Source organism: Suncus etruscus, chromosome 4 (assembly GCF_024139225.1).
Source record: "Suncus etruscus isolate mSunEtr1 chromosome 4, mSunEtr1.pri.cur, whole genome shotgun sequence".
Taxonomy (NCBI): Eukaryota; Metazoa; Chordata; class Mammalia; order Eulipotyphla; family Soricidae; genus Suncus; species Suncus etruscus.
Window position 1 is genome coordinate 53,215,465 of NC_064851.1, and position 6,285 is coordinate 53,221,749.

The following is a 6,285-nucleotide window of genomic DNA, read 5'->3' on the forward strand; positions in this document are numbered from 1 at the left end:
GCTGTGTGAAATGAGTCAGAGGTAGAAGGATAAACATAGAATGATCTCATTCATTTGTGGGCTATAAGAAAAACTAGCATAGAAATAATATCTAGGGACAATAGAGATGAGGACCAGAAAGACCAGTTCATCTTAGGAAGCTTGCCACAAATATTGGAGCAGTGCAGTTAGGGTAGAGAAGGGAACATTATGACACTGATAGTTGGAAATGATCACTTTATTTATTTATTTATTTATTTATTCATTTATTTATTTTGGGTTTTGGGCCACACCCGGCGGCGCTCAGGGGTTATTCCTGGCTGTCTGCTCTGAAATAGCTCCTGGCAGGCATGGGGACCATATGGGACACCGGGATTCGAACCAACCACCTTTGGTCCGGGATCGGCTGCTTGCAAGGCAAACGCCTCTGTGCTATCTCTCCGGGCCCGGAACTGATCACTTTAAACAAGAACTCGGTGCTGAGTAGAGATAAAGTGACCACAGTTTCTAAAAGAAAACAAAGAGAGGAGGTAGTGGGGGAATGAGAGAATGAAAGAGAGAGAGGAGTAAAATGCTTGCAAGAGGAGGCAGCAGGGAAGATGCAAGGAAAACTAGGGATATTGGTGGCAGAAATATTCATGGGTGAAGGGTGATGTACATCTATTAAAACTGCAATTCAATCATGAACTTTGTAACCACTGTGTTTAAATTAAAGAATGAAATGCAAATAAATGCAAAAAAAAGTCCTCATTTAAGTGTTGGCATTGACCATATTTAAGGGATTTTTGCACAACCATAAATACCTTGCACAGGGACAAAAAGGTGTGATAAAAATAATAATGTGTGTTGCCACAAAGGCAGAGGTTATTTTTGTATGGAGAAAGTACATAAGATCAAGTCTCACATAATGCAAGGTGTTTTATTATTTTCAACAGTACTTAGGAAATTTGAAATTAGCTTTAAAATTCACACAAAGGGGAGGAAGTGGTGGCACAAGTTGTATGGCATTTGCCTTGCACACAGCTAACCTAGGAGGGACCATGTTCGATTTCCCAGCGTCCCATATGGTCCCCCAACCCAGGAGTGATTTCTGATTGCATAGCCAGGAGTGGCCTGTGAGCATCACTGGGCATGACCCCAAAAACAAAAATAAATAAATAAATAATATGAAGAAGCAAATAGGACCTTTTTCTCCTTTCTTTGCAGTACTTCTTTCTCTTTCTTGACTCTTAATATAGCTATGTACCTTCCCTAGTACTCTACAATATTTTTAGGTACTGTATATGTTGTATATTATTAAAATTGGTATACTTTCTTCAAATTCTAAGGGGTTTTATCTAGTGTAACATACATATAGGCCTATCTGGAGTTCACCTATTTTTTTTGAAATTCTTACTTGGGATGATCTCTACCACTCCTCCATCTCATCTCTTTCTATATCTTAAGTTGAAGTAATACAGCAATAAAAATAAACCAATAAAAGTTTCCCATTGACTTTTAACTGAGGCAGGTATACATTTCAATCTTTGTACCACCCTTTGTAACTCTGAGACTATGGAAACATCGGTTTGATTATTTGTAAATGGGGCTGAATTGAGGAATAAATTTGAAAACTATGTAAAAACCTGCAGTTTTATGTGCCCTTCACAAAGAAGGCACTTAATAAATGATGATCTGTTATTTTATGGAAGTTAGGGACAAAGTTGCATTTAGATTTCAACACCTTCACATATGTAGGAGCTAAACCCCCAGGAGGCTTGTTTTCCTAAACAAAGAAAGGTCTTGTGGGAAATGGGATAATGACAAGTCCTCTAACATTGTAGCAGGATTAAAATTTCTTTCTTTCTACATAATTTTTCTTGTTGTCCTTAACAAGCACTACCTCCCAAGTGATGAGTAGGTTAACATCTGATTTATGAAACAGGCTCTCCGTTTCTCTCACCACTAAATTTCTCTGGAGGGGTTAAGAAAAAGTTGATGTTTTCTGGAAGGATAATTAAAATTGAGACATAGTTACTGTTTCAATCACCTGCATATCAATCAACTTACTCAAGGCCAGAGTTCAATTAATTGATGACACCCCAGAGACAACTATAGCAGTTAACAAGTCTCTAGAGCTTAGTGAAAATATAAGTTACAAGATGCAATCTCCCATAATTCCTATGTTGATGTCCTATCTCTTAATTTATCCTTCTATGTCAAATTCCCCTCTGTTAAGGAATACTTTGCAAGAAATAGCTTGGAAATCAAGTAATGGAAGTTTATAGTATACTAAAATTAAAATGTGGGACTTAATACCCTCTCTATGTAACCATCAATAGGTAATGCTTTGTTTTAAAACCTAGAACAATTTTTAGGAAAATGTTTGTCTTATATGTGAAAACACATGAAGTAATAGACCAATGATTATGTATTTTAGCCTGATATCAAGTCAATTTTTATATTCTGATGAAATATCTTGAAAAGTACAGAGAGCCTTATTTTTGAGTAGAGTCCTCATATATCATATAAATGAAGTACCCCAAAAAAGTAAGAAGGGGGGAGCAACAGCGATTCTGGGATTTATAAATAAGTTATTAAGTTATTTATAATTAAACAAAGTCTATTAAAACCAAGGCCATTCTATTATATTAGTTGTTGACTTAAGTAAACAACTAAGCCACAATTCCTACACAGGTGTCAAAAAATCCACATTGTGGTCAACTGATAGTACATCAAGTAGGGTGTTTGCCTTGCACTCAGCCAATTTGGGTTTGATCCCTGGCATCCCATATGGTCCCCCAACCCTGCCAGGAGTAATTTCTGAGCATAGATCCAGGAGTAAGTACATGCCACCAGGTCTAACTCAAAAATAAAAACAAAATCCACAAAACAACTGACAAAGTATTCCCAAATTAGGTAACAGATTAAGTTGTAACAAGTAAATTTCTTTGCTTTGCCTCAGCATATTTTAATGATTACCTTGCTTGCAAGTCCTGAAACATTTCTTACCACTTCTGGTTAGTGCCAGATTTGATGCTGCCAGATTTGGATGTTTGCTCAAATTAACTCTTTGTAATCTTAGTGTGCCCCATTCTATCTCAACACTTTATGCCATTGGGTGAAATTGGAAAAACTGGGTAAACCAAATTCTGTTTTAGAACTTTGACTCAAGCTGATTCCCAAACATCTCAGCTTTGACTTCCTCTTTATCAGTGTCTCTGAGAACCTACAAAAAGACATTTGTATTATTTTAAGAATAAAAATGACAAACAGATCACAGCTAAACCTAGTAGCTATAGAATCCTCAGATGGTTATTATGGAGTATTAGAAGAACTAACTCTATATTTATGGCCTAGACAGAAGTTCGCATGGCTTTTTTCTTTTCCAGTAGACTGATAATACTTCCAGATGGTAGTTTTCAAAAGACAAATACACACCTAAGGGATCATTTCCATTTCAGGTTTCTTGTTTATTTTTCTTACCTTCCAGTATGAAAAAAAACTTCAACTGCTGCTTTTGTGATATCAATATTTTGCTTTGTTGGTTAAGGTGATATTGACTGTTTTGACTCTCACCTATGATGTTGGAAGACTCTTTGGCTTAGTTTAATATTTTTATATCTGAATTTAAACAAGTGCTCAAAGCTATCAATAGTAGTTTATTATAAGTTGTCCTACCAACTATTCAGCATTTACATGATTTACATGTAATATGCATGTTTTATTCACTAGCATATATTTCAGTTAGGGCAAATTTACAAGAAAATATTTTTGTGTCTTATAAAAACATTCTAAACTTTGCATTTGTCATCATTCAACTTATTGCTAGTTTTCCATTTAGAATGATTTATAAAATATAGAAATATAAAAAGATAACTTTCATATGTCAAATCCAAAGTGGTATGAAATTATGACAAGTTGTACCAGTGAAGGTGAATAGTATGCATAAATAATATGCCAATTTTTCCAATATATCAAGGGTAGCACAATGTTCCTCTTCTTATTTCTAGCCTATATCCCACAGAAAAATCCTTCAAAACCAAAATAAACCCATTCATTTCATATATATAATATGTATTTTATTAATTTAAGAAAATAATATTTTCCATTCTTTTATTTTAGTAGTGTAAATTTGAGATGCTTATATTTATTTTACATGACAACTTTTACTTAAGTTTTGCTTTTAAAAGATCATAACACTCTTCTATTTTAATGTACTATTATTTTATATTCTTGGCACATATAATAAACATGTATTATATTAAACTTTATGTCTAAAGTATGTTAATTTAATTTTAAATTATTGTTACTTGTATAAACATATTTCATTTGATTATTTTTTGAAAGGTAACTTTTTTACTTAGTCGAAAAATGTATACAAGAAAGTCTAGAATATTTCTTTCCATTCACTATTTTGTAATAAAATTTCAAATATCAACTTTGAAGATATTTACAAGATAATCTTTTTAACTTGACCATTTACTGTGTGGTGACAATTTTTCATAGAAATCACATACATAAACTAAATATTTTCCTATAGTCTACAAGAAACAGAGCATCGTATTAACAGAAAATGATATATTTTACTGCAAAATATTATAAAAGTGATACAATTTTGTGACAATTGTATAATTACTTGATTTCAACAAGAGAATGAAGAAAAGAACAACAAAAATCATCAGGACCGTCTGACTTTAAGATATTTTGTATTCAATTCATTCTACTTTCATGTCATCTCCAATTAGTTGATACATGTAAGTGAAAACTGTCCAAGCCTGAATATCCATTAACACAAATTAAGGAATAATGTTAGCTTCCAAGGCATTATATGCTCCAGTGGTAGAACCTGGGTCAATGTAAAATTTATTTTCATGCTCAAATGCTTCAGATTTGTGTGTGTGCCCCAAGATAAGAATGTCCACATAAAAACTGCCTCTGCTAAAGAGCTAAGCTGGCCATAGCTCCCAAAGAATAACTTAATGCCCATGGATCAACCAGTTTTGAACTGTCCAACAGTTACAACTTTCTGTTCTGGATAGTTCAGATTCTCATCGAAGTCTCCTCTTACAATATAAACATCTCCAGCCAGAGTCTTGAGGTAGTTATAACTATCTTTGGTGCAAAGGTTTTTTTTCTTTTTTTTTCTGTCCCCCAATTCACAATACAGACCAGGCAAAGGGCCTGGATTGAGGTGTATATGGGGTGCACTTACTGTACCTCCTCTTTCTGTACAGTCAGTGTAAAGAACACAGCCTGTGGTAAGAATTGGGAGGCCTTATCTTTTCTTTATATATATATATATATATATATATATATATATATATATATATATTCTTCAAACAATCCTTCACCAGTGCAACATTCCCATGACCAATATCTCAAGTGTCAAGTGTCCTTTCTCCCCACCCCACAAAGGCCTGTACTCTAGGCAGGCTTCCTACTTCCCATATTCAGTCACATTTTGTTATGATAGTTCTCAGTGAAATTATTTCTGTGACTGCACCAAACAATCTCTGTGGTAAGCTTCATGTCAGGAACTAGACCCTCCAGTCCTCCTCTATTTTGTCACTGAGAATCATTACACAAATGTTTTTCATTTTTCTCAAAACCCATAGATGAGTGAGACTATTCTGTGTTTATCTCTCTCCATCTGACTTATTTCACTCAGCATAATAGATTCCATATAATCCATGTATAGGAAAATTTCATGATTTTATCTCTTCTCATGGCTGCATAATATGCCATTGTGTATATGTACCATAGTTTCTTTAACCATTCATCTATTGTGGGTCATCTAGGCTATTTCCATCTAGCTTCTCAGTTTAATATAGTCCCATCTATTTATTTCTGCTTTCACTTGTTTGGAGAGTACTGTTTCCTCTTTAAAGATACCTTTAGTCTCAATGTCATAGAATGTTTGACCTACATGTTATTCTATACACTTTATGGTTTCAGGTCCGATATCTAGGTTTTTAATCCATTTGGATTTTACCTTTTACTTTTTTTTTCTTTTAGACACTATGGTTTGCAATATTGTTACTGAAGAGTTATCATGCATATTACTTTACATCCTTTCAGTACCAATTTCTTGTCCAGTTAGATATTTCCTCATTTTTCTATCTTCAAAAGTCTTCTAATATCTTCAGTCTGTTTGTTCTTTTATCTTATGGTAGTTTTGTGAAACAAGATAGTTTTCGTTGAATGAAACTATGAAAACAGATGTGAGGTGGGCCCTCAAACTTTTTAAACAGAGGGCCACTTCACTGTCCCTCAGACCATTGGAGGGTCTGACTATAGTAAAAACAAAACTTATGAACAAATTCT

The 6,285-nt window shown here is 34.0% G+C and overlaps 1 non-coding gene across 1 annotated transcript; it reads right to left on the reverse strand.

Moving 5' to 3' along the window:
• Positions 1-5,103: 5,103 nt before the first annotated feature.
• LOC126007779 (small nucleolar RNA SNORA51) lies at positions 5,104-5,236 on the reverse strand. The gene has a single exon (XR_007495263.1). It is a non-coding gene; the product is annotated as a small nucleolar RNA SNORA51 (small nucleolar RNA).
• Between the last annotated feature and the right edge of the window lie 1,049 nt (positions 5,237-6,285).